Here is a 25,820-nt window from a genome sequence, read left to right on the forward strand (position 1 = left end):
AGCACTTTCGGAGGCCAAGGTGGGCAGATCAACTAAGGTCGTGAGTTTGAGACCAGCCTGACCAACATGGAGAAACACCGTCTCTACTAAAATACAAAAGTAGCCGGGCATGATGGCACATACCTGTAATCCCAGCTACTCGGGAGGCTGACGCAGGAGAATCACTTGAACCCGGGAGGCAGAGGTTGCAGTGAGCCAAGATCATGCCATTGCACTCCGACCTGGGCAACAAGAGCAAAACTCCATCTCAAACAAACTAATAAACACCACAAAAATATACAACAACAACAACAAAACCAGTGTGATGACTTCAAGGGAAAAGTAAAACTGCCTTTCTTTGCAGATGATGACTATGTATGTCATCAAAAAGGTTGGTTCTATAAAATACTACTAGAAATAATAATTGATTTTAGCAAGGCTAATAATACTAGGTCCAAAGATAAACCAACTGTATTTTTATAAGAAATGTGATTTTAAAATTGTAACACATAATTGTAAAAATATAATTTTTGTTAGCAATAATTAACTTGGTAATAAAATTATCAAAAGATATGTAAAATGTTTACACTAAGGTCTCCAAAATGTTGCTGGGAAATTTTAAAGTACTGAAAATATGAAAATATATCCTGTGTTTGTGGATTAGAAACCTCGATGTTATTAAGAAGCTGCCTTTCCTCCAATGATTTATAAATTTGATACAAAGCCAATCAAAATTTCCACAGGCTCTTTTGTAGAAATTAACAAGATGATTCTAAATTTTGTGGGGAAATACAAAAGACCTAACTAGATTAAACAATTTTGAAAAAGCAGAACAATTTGGTACCTTTTTTTATTAACTGATCTTAAGAATTATTTTAAAATTAAGCTAATCAAGATTATGTGGAATTGGCATGAAAAGAGATATATAAATCAATTGAACAACATATAGAGTGCAGGAATAAATCTATTTATACATGGTCAATTGATTTTAGACAAAGGCATAAAGGCAATTCAATGGAGAAAAAGATACTCTTTTTCAACAAATGACTCTATAGCTATTGCATTAACATGTGAAATATTAATGGAATTATCCCCAACCTCTACCTTACAATATACACAAAAACTTAGACATGGATCATACACCTAAACGTAAAAGCTAAAATGATACATTTCAAAAAAGTAATTATTAGAGAATTTTTTTTATGATCTTTGGATATGGAAAGATGTTTTAATAAAAAACAAATAGCAGCAACCATAAGAAAAATTAAATTTAGAAGGTGGACCTCACCAAAGCGATTTTTTAAAAAACTGCCAATCAAAAGTTATTATTAAGAAAATAAAAAGGTAAGACACAGAACGAAGAAAATATTTATAATACCTAAATTTGAAAAAGGTCCTGTATCCAGAATACACAAAGAATCTACAAATCATTAATGAAGAGTAAACTAGTCAATACAAATGGCAGGACACTTGAACAACCACTTACCAAAAGATATGGCAGGCCAGTAAGTCCACAGAACAGTCCTCCATTAGAACCAAATACTGACTCTATGCCCATTTGAAGAACAAAATTAAGACTGACAGCACTAAATATTTGTAATGATATGGGAGTCCCTAGAACTTTCATTCATTACTTACGGGGCTACAAATTATTACAGTCCCTTTGAAAGACTCCTTGGCTATTTCTTCAAAGTTAAACTAACTCCCATCAATCTACCGCCCAGGTATTTACAAGAGAAATGAATCATATGCCCACAAATAGCAGTTTACCAAAATGTTTATAGCAACTTATTCACAGTAGTCCCTAACTGGAAGTAACTCAATTATCCTTAAGAGAAAAACATGGCCGGGCGCGGTGGCTCAAGCCTGTAATCCCAGCACTTTGGAAGGCCGAGACGGGCGGATCACGAGGTCAGGAAATCGAGACCATCCTGGCTAACACGGTGAAACCTCGTCTCTACTAAAAATACAAAACCTAGCCGGGCGAGGTGGTGGGCGCCTGTAGTCCCAGCTACTCGGGAGGCTGAGGCAGGAGAATGGCGTAAATCCGGGAGGCGGAGCTTGCATTGAGCTGAGATCCGGCCACTGCACTCCATCCCCGGCGACAGAGCGAGACTCCGCCTCGGGCGAAAGAGCCAACCCCAATCCCAAAAAAAAAAAAAAAAAAAAAAAGAGAAAAACAGAAATTCTGATATGTTCATATGATATAGTACTACTCAGCATTAGGCAAGAATAAACTATTAGAAGATGGACAGAAATATTGAAGAACTAAATGAAAATGTTTGATTAAATTTAAGAATCAAAACAAAAGAGTACATACTGTATGATATAATATGTGTATGCTTCAAATACAGGCAAGGGTAGTCTCTATTGATTAAGGTCAGAGTATTGGCTGCGTAAGAAGTCTGTGGAATTCCTACATGGGAACAGAAGGGAAACTTTCTAGCACGATGGAAATGTCCTGTATGTTGGGTACAAGAGTATGTGTATTTCTCAAAATAATTAAATTGTACACTTAAAATATGCATATTTCATTGTATATAAATTAGTTTAAAAATTGTGCAAGCTTGGCTAATCAATAACAACATCTAGAGGAAGAAGTGGTACTGATTTCAGTCATGTTGACTTTTTGGTGTTTCTTTTACACTGACCCCTTTCATACTCCTTCCCATCCTCTTCTCAACTGTAAATGGCTCTTGACAACATTTGACCTCCTCACTTTTGTATGCAGCTCCTTTCATGACAATCTCTCCTCTTCATTTTTTTCCTTCAAATACCTCTCATTCTTTTCTTTCCCATATCCCTTATTCCAGTTCCTTTGTCACTGTGAGTGATGAAGAGTATGCTAAACTGTTGCGTTTTATCAATCAACTAAAATCAAATATTGATTGAGACAGGGTCTCACTTTGTTGCCCAGGCTGGAGTGCAATGGTGTGATCACAGATCACTGCAATCTTGATGTCTCAGGCTCACGCAGTCCTCCCACTTTAGCCTCTTGAGTAGCTGGGACTACAGGTGCATGCCACCACACCTGGCTAATTAAAAAAACATTTTTTTTTTTTTTTCTTCCCAGACACGGTCTCACCATGTTGCCCAGGCTGTTTCAAACTCCTGGGCTCAAGTGATCCTCTCACCTCAGCCTCTCCAAGTGTTGGAATTACAGTCATGAGCCACTATGCCTGACCCACTTTTTTATATGTATAAAATTTTAGAGCTCACAGTGAATAAATTGGCTTAAAAATACTTTGTGTCATCAAATTTGGAAAATTTTAATTTTACCTTGTATTTTAAAAATCAGTTTCACGACTAATACTGAGTCGTCAGAGATTTTCATGGGCCCGAAGATACGCTGAAGAGCTTTTAATCTGGGGTGACAGGGGTAGACCTTAATTAAATAACGACATAACGAATGTATGTAAATAAAGCGACTTCTATCTCTGAGGGGAGGCAAGTCTTCTAAAGACTCTTTCCTCTCCCTTTTTATTTACATCTCCCACACATTTTTACCATGTATTCTACCCATGAAAGGTCACTTTAATGTGTTTCCTCAATTCCGTACCTTGCCCATTGATCCCGCTCCAGTGCCTGCTGTGTTTCACTTGCACCGAGATGGCTCTTTACCTGTCTCTGTGATTCCAGCTGGATCCATCTCTTCTTTTGCCACTTTTCCTTTTCACTTCCATCTTCACCATCTAACTCATTCTCTCCTAATCTCTAACCAGACCAATCGTGGTAGTTTAGAAATAGAGTATACCCTTCGGTGTTTCTGTATCTTAACACCGGCTATACCCTCCTTCAGGAAAGCCTATACCCAGGCCCTGACTCCATCAATATCCAATGGTTACTGAACTGGTCATTTCTGGGAAGCCTTATCTACTGTCTCCTGCCCATGCTTCCCTTTGATTACATTTGCTTATTATTATATGTACCATTTTGTCTTTTTACCTGCTGATTGTAAACTCTTTGAAAAAGAGATTCTATCTTATAATCTATGTATTTCCAGCCCAATGCCTGACCCATTGTAAGCATTTAATAAATATTAGTTGATTGAATGCTTCATGAGAAATATTTTAAAAGGTAAACAACCTTAACTCCAAGGAATTTTGTGTGTGTGTGTGTGTGTGTTTGCCTCATTTTTATTTATTTTTATTTTTTTGATCTCATTCCTTTATTTACAAGCATATTCACACATGCAAAATGATAAAATTTATTGTAGGAAAGTGCAAAAAGAAATAACATATCTAGGTGCTTCTCTGAAGCTGAATATTTTTGCCTGTTATTTTTTATGAAATAGATTCTGAAACAACAGTCTTCATTGTTAAGAAATTAATGAAGTAAAAACTGGCTTTTAAAATCTTCTTAAAAGAATATTAACACTTCTTTCTATTTTTCTTAGTTTTAAAGAAAAGTAGAAAGAGGAGTTAATATTCTTTTAAGAAGATGATTCTCTTTACTCAGTAGATGAGTGTGCACATCACTGGTCCACTTTTAACATGATGAGGATAATAGGTAGGTTTAGGTTGGTGATCAAAATTAAAGTCTGAAATCTGCATCTAAATTATGAGTTGCTTGCTTGTGAGAAATTTCGTAACTGGGCCTGCTTCCAAAAGCACTTCACTGAAGCTTCATGGAATTTTCTCAACTGCTTTATTTGTTCCTTCTCCACGCTTCTTCCCTGGTGCATAGAGGTACATCTGTCTGCTTTCTGCCTTATCAAGCACGAATCTACATCTGCGAGGAAAACTCCACTTCCTTAGCTAAAAACCTGTATCTGATTGTGGTAATAAAGCTCTACTTCCTCAGTTCAAAACATACATCAGACAAGACCAATTACTCCAAATGACTCACAGTAACAGGCACGGCAATAGTCATCTTTTCACAGCCTTTGAACTTCTACTGCTTCAAAGGTGTACTAAAATGTGGTTATGAGACGATTGTCTAAAATTGCCAAATTACCAGTTTCCAAGCTTTGACATTTGTTATTTTGCATAACTTGACAAAGGAAATCAGCAAGATTACCCACCAAGAGGAAAAGAGACCCCCCCCCCAAAAAAAAAGAAAAAGCACCAAAAAAGTCTCTATGACATAGGTGGGACTGGTGGTATGATGCCTCTTAGGCAAAGAGGAGAAACAGGCTCTAATTATTGCTATAATTAGGATATGAAGACAAACAAGCAGATATTTTTTATTCTTATTCTTGCTCTGAAAAGTATAAACAATATATTACTGAATGGTCAAATGGTAAAATTTTTCTTTAAAGGAAGCACTGTCTGTGAATTCTGTCAAAGAAGTTACTGAAGTTCACATGGGTATCGAAAGGGCCAACAGTGGTCAACAGTCATCAAAACTCATAATTGCCTCCCAGCTGTTTAGAAACTTATATCAATTAAATTTGTGGTCATACCTGTTTCTGTCCTTTCTCCAAGGGTAAATTTAGCAGTGACTGTCTTCGAGGGAAATAGTTTCTATACATTTATCACATTTCTGCCACACTTGTTCATTAGCATAAAAGGCTTTTCATTTTATCTCTTATAAACATCTTTAAAATAACTACCTTCTATATAGAACCTCTTTCTAAGAACTGTAGGTTACACAGAGAGGGGCAACAGAGTGCTGCCTTTGTAGGCATGTTCTCTAGAGCCCAATGCCTAGGTTCAAATCCTGGCCCACCCATGTGTCCCGTTAGATGATTGCAGGCAAATTACTTAATTTCGGTCTTAGTTTCTGCATCTAGGAAATGTAAATAAAAAGATGCTACTTACCTCATGGGTGGCTGTGAACATTAAATACATTAATATTCATAAAGCATTTCAAATGGTACCTGGCACCTTGTAAGAAGTATGTGTTTTGTAAATTTTTAAAAAGATGAAGAGTATGTACATTTAAAAATTACTTTTTAGAGATTGATTACATTGGTGGCAAAATGTTCTGTGTTTAAAAAAGGAAGAAAAACTAATGAGGAAAAATTTTGAAGCCCATTTCCTGAGTCTGAGGTGAAGTAGTTGGTAACCCACATTAGCCAGCTTCTTCTGTAATGTACACCACACTGAGCCACTAAAGGTTTCCCCTAGCTGAAAGTCCAGAGATCTTTACTAAATCTGCTAAACCAAGCTTTCCTCAAAATGCCTCTGCTTATTTTCTTAGACCGTCACTCCTGTTAAAAGGAGGAGTAAAAAAATCCCAGCCCTTGAAAATATACTCTTTCTCACCAATAAGTGAGCCTTTGTAATAAAGTGATATTATTCACAACTTACAAGTACCTGGCCCACAGTCCTGGTGCTAGGTGGAAATTTAGATCAGGAGAGACACTTTAGGGGTTCAAACTTTTCAGTTTACAGAAGAAAGAGACTTCAATGAAACAGATGTCAGGTGAGTATTCCAAGATTACAGTCAGTTAGCAATGGATTTGGGCCATACTGGTGGAGAGCATGCCTTGTGGAGTTAGACAGCAACAAGTTCCATTTCCAATTCTCTTAATTTCATACCTCTGAACACATCTTAATCTGAGTTTCCTCACCCTTAAAAACGATAGTTAATATTTATAGACGAGATAATAATTGTAAAGCAATTAGCACATTGGCTGGCTTGTAGCACACTCTCAGTAAAAGTACCCTCAAAGTCTATACTCCATGATGTGTTTCGAAACATATAGTTGGCACCTTAATTTTTTGGGCAAATGATGACTGAGCCAAACGTTCATACTCATATTTAAATATAGCTCATATCCTGCAAATAAACTTGCAGAGTCAAGTTTTATCTTGTCCACTCTGTGTTACCCAGATCTTGTACAGGAAATGGAGTGTATTTAATATTGATGACTCTGTATGTGTCATTTAATCGTCTCTATTGATTGGATTTCATCAGAGTGTGGGACTTGGACAGAGCTTTGATTAGACTGTAAGGATTCTTTGCTGTTTTCTTTTACCCGACACCGTATCAATGTACCTTCTGGTGTGATATCACTTTCACAATCAATATCTGAAAAAAGCTCTGCACACAGGCCTACAGGAAAAGAGAGAAGGCACTGCCTCTAAGTCCCCTTATACACATAGATTAAACCTCTCCAATTGAAAAAGGTTTATTGCATGTTTTAGAGCAGGATGGAGAAGGAAAAAAGACCTGAAGGAGTCTCCATAGACTTCTTGTGTAATTTGTGCATCATTTTTTATTTAAAAGTGTCAAATACTCCCTTTTAATGTTGGTTGACATTTGAGAATGGATCATTTTTATCAGTGAAATTTTACAGTTTCAATCTAGTGTGGTTTTTTTCCTAGATGTAATAATAATCTATAAATATATTATTTGGGCAAATTGATATCTTAGACAGACTATTCTTGTCCACATTCATTTTGCATGGATTTTACTGCTGTGAAATGTCCGCTGGGCCTCCCTGACTAATCTTCCACTGAGGCAAAGTTTGTTTTTCTATTTGCCCAAGTTGTTTCACCAGGAATACACAGAGCTCAGGCTCCAGATTTAAATAACACAAACTAAGTGGCATTATGCAAAAATGTGTCTTTTTATACTAGGTTCATGAAATTTGTGGTGGTGTCTTAATGCTGACTGGGAAAGGGGCTGGGAAAAATGCTTATTTATCTCTCCTCTGAAACATGGAATTTTCTCCAGGGTCAGTTGCTGGGATCTTGTTGGTCAGAGTTGTACCAAAACTTTTGGAAATAGATGAGGCAAGTCCAATAATGTTAGACTATTTTAAGTATCAAACCCTGTAGTTTGGAAAGAGTATATCCCATCATATAAAATGTAAATTTTCAATAAAACAACTATCTGGCATCAAGGTAGTTAATGTTATCTCCTGAAATAAAAGTTTTCTGCCATAGAGTGATAGGAAATAATGGATAAATAACAGGAAAACTATTCTTTACTACAACTGTCCTCTTTTTTGCTGTACTTCTCACTTTCTGTAAGTTCGGCATCTCCTCCTGCAGGTTCTTTTATCCTTGTGTTGTGTTCTTCCTTTTGTCATATGTTACTTTAGAAAGTGCTTGGCAAACCAAGGACCATGAGCCAAATTCTGCTGTCTGTTGTGAAAACAAAGCTTATTGGAATACAGCCACACCCATTTGTTTGAGTATTGCCTATGGTTGCTTTCCAACTACAATGGCAGAAAAGAATAGTTGTGACAGGAACCATGTGGCAGGCAAAGTCTAAAACATTTGCTATCTGGCCCTTTACAGAAAAAGTTTGTAGACCCTTGCTTTAGAACAAGTTTACATTGTGAAAGAACAAGCTTTATGTGAGAAGTTGGAGGAGAACTGGAACTAAGGGCTCCACAAAATATCAACCTGTTCTCTGGCAATAATTGTAATTTCTGCATATTTTCTATATCCCATTTTAAAAGATACAAGTATTTGAGTGTCATTTCTATGTACATTTTTACACAACATTCTTAATACAAGGAGATATTAAGTTGCTGAAGATGCAGGTCTACACAGTTTGTTGTTGCACTTTCCCTAATGACATTACAAACTAATGTTTTTTTTTGTTGTTGTAGTTTGTTTTTTTTGAGACAGAGTCTTGCTCTGTTGTCCAGGCTGGAGTGTAGTGGCGCGATCTCGGCTCACTGCAACCTCCGCCTCCCGGGTTCATGCCACTCTCCTGCCTCAGCCTCCCAAGTAGCTGGGACTATAGGCATCTGCCACCATGTCCAGCTAATTTTTTTGTATTTTTAGTAGAGATGGGGTTTCACTGTGTTAGCCAGGATGGTCTCGATCTCCTGACCTTGTGATCCGTCCGCCTTGGCCTCCCAAAGTGCTGGGATTACAGGCATGAGCCACGGCACCCAGCCTATAAACTAATCTTTTAAAAATATCTCTTTTGACTTACCTCACCTCCATAAAAATAGTTTAAATGTGTGGTTGCCTCTGAAGAACGAGAGGGCATATATTTTTGTATCTTTTTTGATATCCGAATTTTTTAAAAAAATCATGTGCACAAATGTATTTATTTAAAACATACATTAAAATTAATGCTTCCCAAAGAGTTTATCACATCTCTGGTAATTATACAAGGTATAGGTATTTTTACATTTAATAAGATAGAATATCATGTAAAAATAAGTTTGTAACACAGTGTTTTTCACATTGCATTAGTCTATTTTGTGTTGCTCTAAAGGAATACCCAAGGCTGGGTAATTTATGAAGGAAAGATGTTTATTTGGCTCACTATTCTTCAGGCTGTACATGAAGCGTGGTGTCAGCATCTGCTTCTGGTGAGGACCTCAGGAAGGTTTTACTCACGGTGGAAGGGGAAGGGGAAGCCGGAGAGTCACATGGTGAGAGAGGGAGCAAGAGAGGGTCCAGGCCATTTTAAGCAATCAACTCTTGCATGAATTAAGAGTGCAAACTCACTCATAACCACAGGGAGGGCACCAAGCCCTTCATGAGGGATCTGCCCCTGTGACCCACACACCTTCCACCAGACCCCACCTCCAACAACAGGGATTACATTTCAATTTCAGATTTGGAGGGGACAAATAACCAAAATATATCGCACATAAATTTTATTTAAATGTTTCTATACCTATACAATCAATGAACTTTAGGTAAGAAAAGTATAGCTCTGTTTAACTAAAGTGAAGGTTCTCAAGCATGACTTTTCCAAACTGTTCTAAAACGTAATAGAAGAAACCACTACTTATCGAGTACTTAGTAAGTATCAAATGTTTTAGGTAAAACATTTTAGTGAAACTCCCTAACAGCTCTAGAAGAGGGTATAGGTGAAGTGATAGAGGCTCAGAATTTAGCCCACTAGGGAAGCATAGGAAGGTAGGTGTGGCTGGGTCTGTAGCTCAGGCTTTTCTACAATACCAGGTGCTTCTGACTAAAGGCAGTTCTCTGTGGCATGCAGACTTTAAATGCACTTGGCTGCCAATTTCAGTACAGACTCTGGGACAAGTGAGACTTGAGACAGGAAATAAGTTCTTGCTTGGACATATTGGTTCTCAAGATCACTCTTGTTTATATACTAATCAAATGCATCACCATTTTTAGGTACAGGTTAGTGGGGCCTGGTGCATGTACAGTCAAAGCAAATGAACAGTGAATATGCCGTCCTACATTTCCTGTCGCTGAGCCTTTGCTCCCGCATTCCCTCCTTCTTGCTTATCATCTGCTCTTCTTCAATTTGTCTGCATCTGATGAAAACAACCTGTCCTAAGAAGTCTGGCTCAACTGGTCATAAAATCTGAAAAGCTTCCCAGACTTCCTCAGTCATAAATAGTCTTTCTTTTTGAAGCATTTTGTCTTTACTTCTCTTTATGGCTCTTCACAGTAATCACCTAGAAGTGTATCTTCCTTCATAGGCATCTAGACTAGCCTCTTTTGTCTACATAGACAAGGAAGTCACCCAGATTATCAAAAATCTTGTGGGTTTCTGTTTGCTTATTAGTGTTTTATAAGGACAAAAGTGCACATATAAGTCTCAAGAGAAGCGAGACACAGCCCTATAACTGAGTTTCCCAGGTGGAAAGCAAATTGGGAAACTGAAGGAACCCATGCACCTTGTGGGTACAGCAGTCATCTTCTTTGGCCTTGCCAGCCTAACATCATACAGACCCTGCAGGAAGGAACCACGGCCCATTCACCTCTGCATGGTAGCAAGTGTACTGCCTCAAACATTGGAAACATTGAGCGCCTGCAGGACAGAGGGCTGGCGGTTTGCCTGGGTCATGGAATGAATATTTTCCTTAGAAGAGGATCCCATTCCAATAGCAGACTGAGTGAACTTGATTACCCATATATTAATAATTTCTTTTTTCCTCTCCATTCTTCTCTCCACAGCCAAAATCCTTCTGCTGAAACTGTCATTATGCATTATGACAATGCTTAGTTTCCAGACTGTCATACTCCAATTTCCATTGCACTCTCTGTGAGGTCATCACAGTAAGGCCTTCACACATAGAAGACTCTCAATAAATGTTGACTGAATCGGTGACTAGCAACCAGCTGTAATATCATTCTGTGCACACATCATGTATGAGATACAGGGGTCTGAGGACTCCTCCCCACATAGTTTGTATTTTCACTGAGAGGAGGGAGTTATTATATTTAGATGCACAAGCTCTTCATTTTAATTGCCTGTTCAGGAAAACAACTACATACTTGTACTGAAAATGCAATTCTGTGGCTTATGAGAGCTATTTTATTATTTGATGAACTTTATTTATGCAGAGGAAACTAAAGATTTAAAAATACATATTCAATACTAAATAAATTCTTTAGATGATATCAAATTTGAGGGAAAGATATGAAAGCTCTGCATCTGAGGTCTGGATGAGGGTTGAGAGAAGGCTTGTATCTTTAGCTGAGGAACTGGATACAAATAGGGAGAATGTGATAAGCTGTAAGGAATAATTCTGAATTGGCACAACCAGGAAAGGTAGGATTTGCCTGCTACTTTGAACATATCCTTCATGTTCATTATACTGTAGACCATTAAGCTATTTTATGGGCAAGAGAAAAGTTCAAGTACAGCACAAGTTGCCAAAAGGATTATGAAGTTCATTTTGATTGATCAATAATTAACTGTACCTTGTGAAATTATAGGCTTGACTAACTGTGGAATGTATTGTAGAGAACAGCCCGAGCTGCCAGAAAGAACAGAGAAGACAGAAGAAAAACCAATGGAAACTGAAACATCTGTCCCCTTCATGCTGCAAGAGCTGGTAACCAAGATCTCACTGTTTCCTTCTCTATCTAAAGGACAAACAGAGTAAAGCAGGGATTGGATTGATATGGGACACTACAGAAGATGTTTGCTTATAATTATTTCTAGCACTTTTTTTGAAGCTCAGGGATAAAACATTTCCAATTATTCATCAAGCTCTTGGAACTCATAGGCCTCTGTAATAGGGATTTAGCAGAACAACAAATAGCATGCAAGAATACAGATGAAAGGAAGGAATGTGAAGGGATTATTACCATAAAAAGCAAATAACTATTTGATGAAATTACAACAATATGGAGAGTCATACAGATACAGAAAAGTAATGCTAATTAATAAATATATAGTTGTTTAGCATTGACTTGAATTGCGTCATAGCTATGAAATGGGTATTAACCTGTCACTTTCTTTTCATAGGTGACTATCAAAGGAAGACAGACAGACCTTCTGAAAGATAATTATTGTAAACTTTGTATTATTTCAGTAGCTGTGTTGGAAAAGCTGCCTACCTTAGACCATTGACAGCTCAAACTTTTAAAATATTTGTGTAAATACCTTTAAATAGCATCTGACAGCCTTAGTCTACCCAAATACATGATGATTTTTATTACTTATTTATGGATTACACCCTGTCTACTTCTAAACAGATTTTGAGCATTGTTTAACATAGACTGTCTCAAATCTAAAACAAAGCACGAGGGCTGACTATCTCTACTCCTGTTCTATAATTCCTCTGCATCCTGTTCCTCCTTTGCTAGTACAGAGAAAAGTTAAATTATCTATAGATAATGACAATTATAGCAGAGATATGCTTTAAAAACTTGCATTTGGCAGATTTTTAAATGCTGAGTGCTGTCAAAGTGGAAGGGAGGGAAGGCAAAATTGCTTTCTAGCCACATATAGCTGGGCCATCCTTCCAACAGTATACGTCAGTCCGGGAAATAGATTGCTGTTCAAAAATACATTGAATTTAGTTTTTTCCGTTACCTTTGAGTAGATGACATATTTCTATTTATTTTTAAGTAAAATACAACATTTTAAGAAAAAGGTAACAAAGAAATTCAAATTAAGTGGCAGGATGGAGTCTCAAAGTCTCTTCTATTGTCCCAAACTGTAAGAAGCTGCAGTTAAACCTTTTCATAATGACACTGAAGAGCTCAGTGGTCCATTCTGTCATGAGCCCTGTTAGCCCTAGCACCTCCTTCAGAGGCCACAGAGCTGTTTAGGGAACTAGGCAGTTAAGGTCTTTGAGGTTTTGTGTAGTTTTGTATTTTTTTTTTCTCTAAACAACTAAAATTTCTGTTTTATAGGCATAAAATACTTGTTGGAGTAACCAAGCATGTGACTCACAATGGCATAGCCTAATAAAGCAAATCAATTTGCTACCTGTTCATGTGCTTTACAGGAATTTGGAAGTTAAATTTGCAGTTTGGAAAGGTTTACATTTATAAATTAAGATACATCTGCCACCTATATAACATTAATAACTATTAGCTCTATAAACCTGCATAATTATAGTTCTAAATAGAAGATCACCTCCTGGTCAGCTTGTGGGTGAAGAGGTAATAAAAGAGCTCAAATGTTGCAGGACCTTTAAAGAACTAGAACTTCGACAATACCCATCAGGGAAGTAAACACATGTGTATGAAATAGGATTCCACTTATTTTTGAACAAGAAGGAAATTTAAAGAGAAGGGGAGAAATAAAGAAAGAAAAGGTATCTAGTCATTTTCTATTCATAGTCTCCTGAAATTGAGAATAGGAAAAATATTTCAGTTTTGTACTGATTTTCTTATAGCTTTTGGAAGTTATTTATTTACATTACACTAAAATACCACAATAAAGTTTTTGTTTACTATGATTTAAAGTAAAGTAAATGTTTTATGACCAGGATTTAAAGTTACATTTGTGACTGCAAATAATTCTTTGGAATGAATATTTCCCATTTTTGCTCTTATACTAAACAAATCTGCAGCGTGTTACTTTAAAAATGAAATAAAGCCTGTGTTCATAGTGACAGTCAATAACACTACAGCATAATAATCAATTGCTATTTGTAGCAGCAGGACTAGCAGTGGGGGCAGATCAGTGCAAATTACTGTCACTGTGTGCTTTCATGTATGCAACCAGCCTGTAGAACCCAAGACAAATGATGCCCTATGCAATGGAAAGAGACAGTACTTAGTCATACCTGCACAGCAGCAAAGCCATGCATGCCGGCATCAAACGTAACAGGAAAGTGGATATAAATTTGAAACATTGATGGGTAGGAAAAATAAATTAATCCAGCTAAGAGTTCTGGTCCCAAGATTTAAAGTTAAATGCTTATCCTTTTTTTCTATGAGCTGGAAATAGGTGGATTACAGGTGTCCAGGGATCCACAAAAAGGTTAGATGGCTTTTTAGTGAACATCAGAGAAGTCTGCACTGTACTTTACTCCAGTGTTGCAGAGATGACTCTAAAACCAGATATTAAGTGTAAATCACTTGCTATGGTCAATTCTAGTGACAAATTGGAATCATCATTTACTCAACATACAAATAAGAAACAACCTGTAAGAGGAGAAAAAAACATGTTTATCAGTATCTTTAATCATTAAACTATTTTTAAAAATCATTTTGAATTTTATATTTAATTTGAAGAAAGAAAGAATGCCTCTGGCCTGACTTTGGGAAACCCTTAAATCTTTTAACAAACTAAGCAGGTTATTTTGAAGCTAGACCTGCTGACTCTCTACCTGGGTCTCTTCCACTAATGAATCCGGCCAGATTGCCTGCTCTTTGCAGGGAGGTAATATGGAGTAATGGGAAGGAAAGGAACCGGGTTTCCTCATTCAAATCCACACAAGCCTATATTTACAAAAACCAAGTTCAGCAAATTGATGGTACACTAATCCCTCTATTTCTAACATTCCTCAGTAGTTAATTAAATCTGCAGAGAAGTATATTAACTCATTCAGGAGAAACATGCTTCAAATGTTAGCTTGAACAGGATCAGAACTGGCTACGTAATTTACTCCACAGTCTGAAAAATAGTTTGCAAAAAAATAATGTAAAGAATTTCAACATGGCAACAACAGAACATTAAACCAAACATACGGCCTTTCTATGTCAGGAACCCCTTGTGACTGCATGGGTTGTACCTCCATAAAGCCAGCCCTCAATAGGAGAGTTTTTCTTTCTTCTCTTCAACCTCATCGCAAACATTGGCCTAGTTTGGCTTAGGTTACTTAAACCTCAGCAGACTGATTCTGAAGGCAGGGGTTGCAGACTGATAGCCTTCAGGCTAAAGTTGGCCCAGAGACATATTCTGTTTAACCTGATGGGTGAAAATTATGGGTGAAGACTGAGTAACAGCTTTTCTCTTTGGATAAGACTTGCTCACTTCAGGTTTTCAAAATCACTGTTATTCTTTATTGATTTACAAAGAGCCGTTTTTGCCCATTACTTACTTAGCCCCATTGACTCTTGAGTTTGCCACCTATTACATGGAAATTAAAATCTTTGGCCAGCATTTTATGCTCCTAAGACCAGCACAAAGAATAGTAAAAACTTCATGCTGATAAAACTATATATATACACACACACATATATATTTACACATATATATACACACATATGTATTATATATAGAGAGAAAATATTTGCTAAAACACAAATGAGGTAATAGGATTGATTATATAGTGATAGTATTGATGAAATATACACTCAGTAAACTATTCTCTCAGTAGAAGTGGCATTAACTCAGTACCCTATCTAATAGAAATAGAAACCTATTGGGACCAAATGTCATTTTCTGTTTCACCGTGTTTACTTCACTGATCTAGATGGAAAAACTTCAAGAATTCATTTACCAATACTCTGAGCCATTTGCAATTCTGCAATCATATTATAAGAAACTAACAAACACCAAGGGTAGAGGTGAGGGGACACTTAAGTATAATTAAAATAAATTGAAGTGACCCTCAAGACGAAACAGCAATCAATGGAAAATAGCAACTCTCTTCCCAAGTATAATGACTCTATCAAACATGTCTAAGATATATACATCATTGGAAATGTGATAGTTCATCTGATTGTTAAACATGTTGGTGACAAACTGTAATTTCTCAAAAGGGAACAAATAACCTGAAAATTAATGCACCTAAGATGAAAAGAAAACCTACCAAATATGACAATGCCTTGGGTTCAATATGATGGTTTCCTTATTGACAGTTCATGTTATTAATGTCTTAAAAGTATGACCCTGTCTTATAAGTCCATCACTGATTGACTCCAACTGCAAACCCAATTCACATTTCTACCGGTTTCAACCTCCTAGATTTATTCCAAGATAGAAAGCTTATGCCAATTTAATTGTGATTAGACTTAACTTTTGGCCTAAGCTCACATATGAGAAGATGAACAAATTCCAGAACATTTTTTTTTTTATTTTTGGAAATGATCATATTTGAGTACACTTTCAGGATCTGAACTAATAAAATGAAGAATTTAGCATAAACTTCTGGTCTTTGCTGTATTTTACTGATAAAATCTGTTTGCCTTATTTGAAACATTTGAAAAAAAAGAATGCAAGTGGTAATACACTTGAATCAACATTACGCCATGGTTAGCCACTCTATGATGTCGTGTTTATATAACTTCATATTATAGGATTTGTTTTCTTTGCTCTGCTTCCATATCCCAAATTAGAATTTCATTCAAAGAAATAATTGTCATGTAACCCAGCATGGATTAGAACTATCTTTGGAAGACTGATTTAAAAATATTATTTGTGCTTACCTGGTAGAGAAAAGACATGACTACTGCTAGCATTACTAAAATTTTCCTAAAGATGTCCCTTTTTACTATCCCTTTTAATTCTGGAGATTATCTAAAGGCTTTCAAACTTTCTGTTTAAAATACTCACCACAGAGCTTAAACTAGATGTGTAAGAAATTATTTCTTTAGAACAAAGTCAAGGTGGAGTAACATGGGTTATAGAAAATGTTTTCCATGGAAAAATCTATCTCATGAGGGTGTGAGTTATTTGAACCAGGAAGGCTACAAAGATAGCACCACTAGACCATATTTCTGGGCTGTTTGCTTTTCATGAGTTAGTCTAGCTATATCTACTTTCCTCTCTTGATTGCCACTTTTCTACACGAATCTCCTTTTACAATTGGCAGATTCCATTTCATGTTTTCTGTAATATCTACATTTCGTGAGTAAGAAAGCTGGCTTACGGGAACATGAATAAAACTTTGACTTGATAAGAATGAAATAGCACTAAATGGAAACGTTCTTTGCACACGTTCTTTTATTGTATAGAACCATCTGGAACCAAATGGGCCAGGGATGAGGCTGATTTTGCAACTCTGTGGTTGATTAACCTACACAAATTCACATGTCTAATAAATGTCAGGACAAAGATCTGCACCTATGCTCAGAGGCCCCAGCTCTTTCCATTTTGCCATGTTGTCTTTCTGCAGGCTGTGTGGGTGATAGGGCTCGGTCCCTTAAAAGCCTCATCAGTAAATTACCCAGATGATACCTTTGAGTATTTTTTAGCTTTTGTTGGTTACAAAGTTTATAGAACCAAAAATTCAAAAGAAAAATAGTTCCTATTCCCTCATTACTCCAAAACAAATTTAAAACTGGTATTGTTGAATTATAGATTCTCAAGAAAGAGGAAATAACAGATTTCTGCTTGTTTGTTTTAGAGGCTGGTTTTGCTGTATTGCCTAAGCTGGTTTGGAGTTCTTAGCCTCAAGTGATCCTCCCACATCAGCCCCCTGAATAGCTGGGATTCCATACTCAAGCTACCACTCCCAAAAGGAGATTTTTTTTTTTTAAGTGCTTTTCCCAAGGTATCACAGAATCTATGCAGATTGCATGTAATTGCCTAAAATGAAAATTTAGTAGAATCTTCTAAATCATAAGACAAATATTTATCTCTATTCTTTATATATTCGGTGTTAAGTGTAATTATTTTAAAATCTGTTTTCATTCATCAAGTATTTGTTGAAGGGATAGTATACATGCAGCAATGAATGACACATTGTCCTCTCCTTAGTTTGCTTGTATAGTACCTGTGTAGCTTTTTTCAGTTAACCAAAATACTAATTATATCTTTCTTCTGGATACATGGTAACATACAGCATATAAGAGACCATATATGGAGAAAAAAGACTCAGACATTGAGGTATTGCAGGTACAAATATCAGTCTCATGACTATCTCATATATGTAGCTCCTTTTTGTGTAAGTACTTAAAAAGTAAAATGCAAGCTCAGTGTTATAATAATTTTGTCAATTAACCAATTTTGTAATCTGTAATTTTATCACAAACTTTCGAATTACTATAAACAGTAGTTATTTTTGATGCCCTTTCTGTTTTTTGCAAACTCCCATGTGAAATAAATAGCAGTGCATTCAACTCCACCATTCATTGGTAATCCTGTTCTTTATAAATAGAGAGAAGAAAGGAATCCTAGAAAAGCCCATTTATTTTATGTAGCATGTATATGATAAAGAGCATATCAAGATTTTTATTAAAATAGAAACTCACATTGACTGTTTGCTTGCAATGCTGACAGTATGCTCACAACTGTTGGTTCCAAAAAACATTGTGAAGAATTTTAATGATCTGAATTGTAAGAAATGCATTAACATTAACTAAAGGTGGTGAAGAATCTCTAGTTCTAATTTGCAAACTCCTTTTTTTATCACATTCTTTTCTTTCTTTGGGTTTTGTCATATGAATAGGTATAGCCGTATGGGAAGATATGAGATTGATTGGATAGCAGCAACTTAAAATAATATGAATGGATCTAAAAGTCAAGATTTTGTTGAATAAAATATGTTTAACATGTATTTTTTACTCAGAAGAAAAAAATGTTGTAAATTATTTTATTAATATTATACTATTTAAAGTTTTGATTATTCACATTTACAAGAAGAAAGGAAAAAGACACAAAAGTGTAATGTGTTTCACATCTTGCAAGATGCTGGTGAAAAGGATGAGAAACCAGACACTAAGAAAAAGAAACCTGAAGTAAAGAAAGATGCTGCCAGTGGCAAGGTGAAGAAAAAGCACCTCAGGGCCAAAATGCCCAATAAGGGAAAGCCCCACTGCAGCTGAAACCCTGTCTTGGAAGGGTCAACAGATATTCCTAATCCGAGGAGTGCCCTGTGGAAGAGGAAGTGTTCAGTAACTAAATTCAGGATTGAAAAGAAGAAAGGAGATGGTTCTTGCCACTTTCACAAAGCCGGTGGGTGGTAACAAGAACGGTCATCCCCCAGCGTGTAAGTGTGGCCATATGCTTACTTATTATCCTACTGAAGATGTGTCTCGAAAGTCATTGAGCCTTTACAAGAAACCGTTTCATTGGCATGTGAGAAAACAGAGATTGTGTCACTTCCAGGTCCCCTCTGTTTTCCCTCATTTGTCACCACAGAAGCAAAAGGATAGCTTTCCTGAGGCAACTGAGCCACTTGTTCATTGTGATTGGACCTCTGGTCCTCAACTGAGCTTCTCTGTGTTGAACACAACAGAAATGTGTCATTGGTACCTCCAGCAAAATCAGTGTAAAAATCCCAAAGTTTCTTACTGATGCCTCCTTCAAGAAGAAGCTGCATAAAGCCAGAGACGAAGAAGGTGAGATCTCTGACACAGAGAAAGGGGAATACAAGGTTACACAGCAGTGCAAGATCCATCAGAACATGCTGGGCTCTCAACTGATGCCAAAACTCAAAGCTGTTCCTCAGCTCCATGGCTGTCCGTGTTCCATGTTCTTTCTCACGAATGGAGATTATCCTTACAAACTGGTGCTCTAAATTTCTACTAAAGAACTCTAATTAAAACAAATGAAACATTTTTAAAAGCACAGTAATCCTACATTATCTCTTAGTTACAATTTGCATATAGAATCAAACTTGTCAATGACAAAAATGTTATCTAATTTTAAAAGAAAAGATTTTGAAAAATTGGCTATTGTGAATATTTTATTTTTGGTGAAATGTAAATTTGCTGTATGTACCAGAATCTCAAGAAAAAAGAATTGAACTGAAAATAAATGCTAGCACGCATGGCTTTTAAACAGATAAGGTATTACCTTTACTATTCAATACAAATAAACACTATTTGTTTTATCAGAAATAAGGTTGAAACTTACTTTTAGTAAAATGCTAACTAGTTAAAATCATAATTCTGTTGGCATACATGAAGTTTTGGATAAACCTGGATTTTTATTTATTTCTCAGATTATCTATTTATAGATTATAAGAATAGACACCAATAGATACAATCTATGTGTTCCACATAGAAGGAGATTCATATTATGCTATTTAACGAATAATAATGAATATCAAATTTTGCTTAGTTTGGGGAAAAATCTAAATTTCATAGAACACAGATACACTACTTGAAGAAAGAGTAATGCCTGACTAACAAGGGACTCTGAGACAGAAGGATCTGTCTGGTATCTAGAAAGTTATTGGAACCAGCACATGGTTAGTTTATCAGTATTGCAATTTTAAATATTAACAACTCTGTATAAAACTCAGCAAAACTGACAACCAACAATACTACTACTAGAAATGTCATTTGTTTTTTCAAAAATGTCCAGTGAGATATTTTGCAGCACTTGGGATTTATCAAAGTGTAGCATTTGTAATATGGGAAATGGCCTTCAATAATTGCCCAACCCTTAAAATGGTGGCAATTGCTGAGGGCCTAATATGATTTGGCAAAAAGTGCCTTATGTCCTTCAATCAAGAGCTGATTTAATCTTATTACAAAAACGATAGTGGTTTTATTGAAGTCCTATCTAGTCTCTATTGGTCTAGTAAAGTAGATGGAAAATTACTTCCTCTCTTTGTTATTTTAACTTAAGATGTTTTGGAAAAGGAAATTAAACTTTAAGTTATCAAGGTAATGTTGTAGTTGATGCTAACAGCAAAAATTTTTGAAGTTCAAGATTAATTGGGGATTGAAATGAGGCTTCTATGGAGTGGTTAGATGCTTCATGCCAGTTATAATGGGGGCACCTTTTACCCGGAGATAGGAAAATGGTATTTGTTTTATATTGTCTTCGAAGTCTCCAGAAAACTACCCTTCTGCTCACAATAGCATAATTCATATAGCACCACTGTGCCACATAAGTTGTACAGACCTATTTGAGAGGTTGGCAAGCAAAAATAAATAACTTTGATACACATTTATATTCTAAGGTAAAAAATATGTTAATTAAAGTCTACATATAATGCATATGGAGCGAAAGATTTGGAGATATAATACAAAGTTAATTGTAGTTGAATGTCAAGAGAGGGGGAGTCTAAAGATTTTCCTGAGTGGTTATTTCTTAGTTATTATCCCTTTGTGCAATAAGAGGCACTGGCGAAATTACTGAACAATAGAAAAGATCCTGGTGAGGTTAGATGACCCTGAACACAATCTTTCAATCCTCGGGGTTGCCTTGCTCAGCTCCCAACATCAGTCACAAAACTGGCCTAGTGTCTGGAACAAATCTGGCTCCTAGGAGGAAAAATACAACGCCTCAACATCAAATACGTCTTGTTTATATTCAGAATATTTAGCTCCCATGACTAGGCTCAAGACTTTTCCTTAAGTTTTCCTTAAAATTAGGTCCATGTGTTATATTTCACTTTTAAGGAACTTAGAACTTGCTCGAGTTCCCAGGACCATACTCCCTCTGTGACAGAAATCATTTTCTCCTTTGCCCAAATCTCTTAACTTTTAGAGACATGTTTTTCAATATTAGTCTTTGTGACTGGGTATCTGTTACTTATCCTTGGCTCTATTGATTCTAACAAGATCTTTACCTAGAATTCTATTTCATGAGAAATCTTCCTGGCTTTTATCATTGAATCACTCAAACACTATTAACCACCTAAAATTTATTTATTTATTGAATACTGAATAGGTTCCAGGAGCTTTGTTAAGTGTAGAGATTGAGTAGTGGAAAACAAAAAGTGTTTTCTGTATTTTCCTGGTGTTTACAAGCTAATGGGGAGGGCTGGCATTAAATTTGTGAACAGAAGAGTGATGGGTGTTTTTAAGGACCATGAAAAACGGGTGCGGAAGTGTATGTCCAACTATCTCTCCTGGGCTGGATGATCAAGGAATTGCTTCTGGTGAAAGAATTTTAAACTGAAACCAGAAATAGGAATTAGCCAGGTGAACATGGGCAGAAGAACATTTAAGTAGCAGCAAACATATGTGAAAATCTGGCATCAAAAAAATAATGGCAGATTAACTAAAGAAAATAAAAATCAAGAAGACAAGACTGTAAATGGTGTATGTGTCTGAATTTTTTTCTATTGCCCAGAACTTGCCATGATCACCTGTCCTGTCTTGTTTCCAGTTACATCCAATGCACGCTTTCCTCTTACATTGGTGTCTGCGACCTTGATCTGAATATAAAGTAACTTTAAGGATAAACAGCAGAGAAACAGAAATAAAAAGCAGAGTCTGATGAGAGACTACATTAGATGTTCGGAGTAAACATGGCTCAGTGGGTTAGCTGTGCTATGGGATATACAGTATGGAAGACTTACCAGTGGCCCCTTACTTGGAGGGATACAAGGAGGAATAATAAGGCCCTTGGGAGAATTGGCCACTCATGAGTTGAAGCCCTACCAGCTGAAGCAGTTAGAAAAATAAAACGACAAGTAAAAATAGCTATTTCCAGTCACGTCTACATTGGAATAGAAGGTTCATATTTAAGTTTAATATTTAAATTTCAAAAACTATTTCTATGTCACATATATATATATAACATATATATGTATATACATGACATAAGCATAATTTTAGAAATTTAGCTACCTAAAATTAATTTATTTATTGAATACTGCATAGGTTCCAGGAACTTAGTAGTGAAAAACAAAAAGTGTTTTCTCTGTCTTCCTGGGGTTTACAAGCTAATGGAGAGGGCTGGCATTAAACTTGTGAACAGAAGAGTGATAGGTATTTTCATTTTGGATGAGTCTCCAGAGAATTATGCTATAATTATTTTGTATATAGAGAGACATAAATAAAGTATATAGATATAAAATAATTATAGCATTGTATGAATCTCCGGAGAATTATAATTCTCTATATAATTCTACTGTAACTATTTTATATATATTAATGTATAGATGTCATCATGATGTTAGTTGACAGTTGACACTAATTTGACTCAATTTTTACTCTTCTTCCTTGTCTAGGATCAAGCTTAAGTAAGCACACAACATCACTATGTGCTTATACATTTACGGGCTCCAAATCACCACAAAATACATGTGGGAGGCAAGTGTGAAACTGCTGTTTCATGTCCTCTCCAGGATTAGCTAGGATGGGACAGATTTGCCTACGGCAGATGGGTGATGTAGAGCAATGATGTGATTCAAAGTGTTACCCAGGACAAAGAGAGTTGAGGTAGGCTGGAAGAAGAGTCATAATAAAAAGGGGGAGTAAACTTGTCTCTGACAAAGCCAATCTCCCATTTTGAAGGCTTCATGGCAATTTGATGTGATGCGTGTGATAATTTCAGCCTGGCTCAGATGTGTGCCATATTTGAATAGACCCAACTTCGGTGTTCAAATAAAAAAGTTTAAGAGTGAAGTCAAATACCAAATTCAGGAATGTTGAATTCATCAAAGTATTTTCAAAAACATGGATTTTTTCAATAATGGAGCCAATCTGGTCCTGCTTGATTACATTTTAGTGCTGTTTTATAAAAGATTGCATATCTGACAGAAATACAGATACAACTTCATGTACCTTGAAAGGGTAGCAAGGAAATGTCTTAGGCAGCCTCTAAAATGACCCCCAACGATTCCTGCCTTTCCGATGCATGCCATATATACCCCTTTGTAATAAACTATCTTGAAGTATAGGTTAGACCTAGTGACTCATTTCTAACAAAAAGAATCTTGCAAAAATGATGAGAGGTTTCTTATAAGACTAAACATGCAATTACCCAGCAATTGCATGGCTTTGCATTTATCCCAGGGAAAAGAGAACTTATGATCACCCCAAAACTTGTGCATAAATGTTCATAGAAACGTTGTTCATATTAGTTAAAAATTTACATCACCCCAGATGTCTTTCAATAGGTAAATGATTAAATAAATAGTGCCACATACCTGCTGTGGAAAACAACTCAGCAATAAACAAGAATTTTTGATATACACAACTTAGATGAATCTCCAGAGAACTATACTAAGTGAAAAAATCAGTCCAAAAGGTTGCATACTGTGTGATTCTGTTTACACAATGCTTTGAAATAACATTTACAGAAATGAATCTGCCCATTCCCAGATGTTATGGGTAAGACAGGATGGAGAGAAAGAAGTGGCTGTGATTATCAAAGCGTAACGTGAGAAATAATTGTGTTGATGAAACAGTTAGGTATCTTGACTCTGATAGTGGACACACAAACTTACACATGTGATAATATTGTAAAGGATTAAACACACACACGTATACAACAAAGTAAAAGTGAAACTGAAGAAATTGGAATAAGATGGATGGAATGTATCAATGGCAATATCCTGGATATGAATTTTACTACTGTTTTGCAAGATATTACCACTGGTGGAAACTGGGTAAAAGGTACATAGGATTTCTTTGTGTAGTTTCTTACAACTGCACGTGACTGTATAATTGTCTCAGTAACAATGCCAACAATTTGATATAGTCTGGCTCTGTGTCCCTACCCAAATCTCATCTTGAATTGTAATCCCCACATGTTCAGGGAGAGACCTCATGGGAGGTGATTAGGTCATGGGGGTGGTTCCCCCATGCTATTCTTATGCTAATGAATAAGTTCTCATGAGATCTGAAGGTTTTCTAAGGGGCTTTTTCCTCCTTCACTCTACACTTCTCTTTCCTGCTGCCATGTGAAGATGGACGTGTTTGCTTCCCCTTCCATAATGATTGAAAGTTTCCTGAGGCGTCCCCAGCTATGTTGAACTGTGAGTCTATTAAACCTATGTTCTTTATAAATTACTCAGTTTTGCCCCTTTCTCTACTCTGCTCTGAGGGGAAACCAGCTACTATGTTGTGAGTAGCACTATTTCAAGGCTCAGGTATTAAACAAACAAACAAACCAAACCAAACCAAAACAAAACAAAACTAAATAAAAAACTGATGTTGTCAAACAATAGCCAACAAGGAACAGGAGTCCCATGGTCAGCTGTGTGAGTTGTCTTAGAAATGGTATCCTTAGCCACTGGGTGAGCTTGGAAGCAGTTTTTTCCCCAGTCAAGTATTCAGATGACTGCAGCCGTGCCCATGCCTTGTGAAAGGCCCTGAGCTAGAGGTGCACAGATAAACCAGACTAGAATTCATGACCTCCAGAATCTGTGAGATAGTAAACATTTGCTGTTTTAAGTTGCTGATTTTTGAGGTAATTTGTAAGGCAGCAGTAGATGACTTTCAGAAGGATCACACAACTGACAATGATACAGCCTAAAAAATGTCTCCACTCAGTGCCTCACAGGGTCTCACAGGGTGGCAGTGTCCCCATTCTCCCTCCTTCCTTTAACCTTCCCCTATTCAAACAAACAAAAAAACAAACAAAGTTCGAGTCCCATGGCATATCTGTCTGCCCCTGTCATACTCTGCCTGCTGTAAGCTGCAAGGCTGAAAGCTGTAGCTAAAACACGTATGGACAGGTGTGGCTCTCCTGCTCTCTGGCTTCTTTGGGTTGGACCAATGGGAACTAATCTTGGAGAACAGTGAAGTTAAGATTTACATTTCCTGGGTCTCTTCTTGTAAGGTCACCTGAAGGAAGCTTTATGACTGTATCCATTGAGAAAAGGTTCTGACCTTCTCAAAGGTGCTTGTGGTCCTGGATTCCAGATTTTCATTCTTCTGTTCATCTCCTCAGGTCCAGGGCTAAATAACATCTCTAACATTCTCAGTTCTGAGTTTCTCTGAGTCACTGTGGTTACTCTACACTCCAACCACAGTTTCACAGATGTGCTAGAAAATTACCCCACTATGCTTCCTATTCAGATTCAATGATTTTAAATCTTACTCCTCTCTTCTCTCACACTTTTTCTAACTTCACACCTTTTCCTTCTGCCAACACAACTAACTTGCTTACCTTGCTTCCCTCCCTTCCTTCCTTCCTTCCTTCCTTCCTTCCTTCCTTCCTTCCTTCCT

The sequence above is a fragment of the Piliocolobus tephrosceles genome, chromosome 11 (assembly GCF_002776525.5).
Source record: "Piliocolobus tephrosceles isolate RC106 chromosome 11, ASM277652v3, whole genome shotgun sequence".
NCBI lineage: Eukaryota > Metazoa > Chordata > Mammalia > Primates > Cercopithecidae > Piliocolobus > Piliocolobus tephrosceles.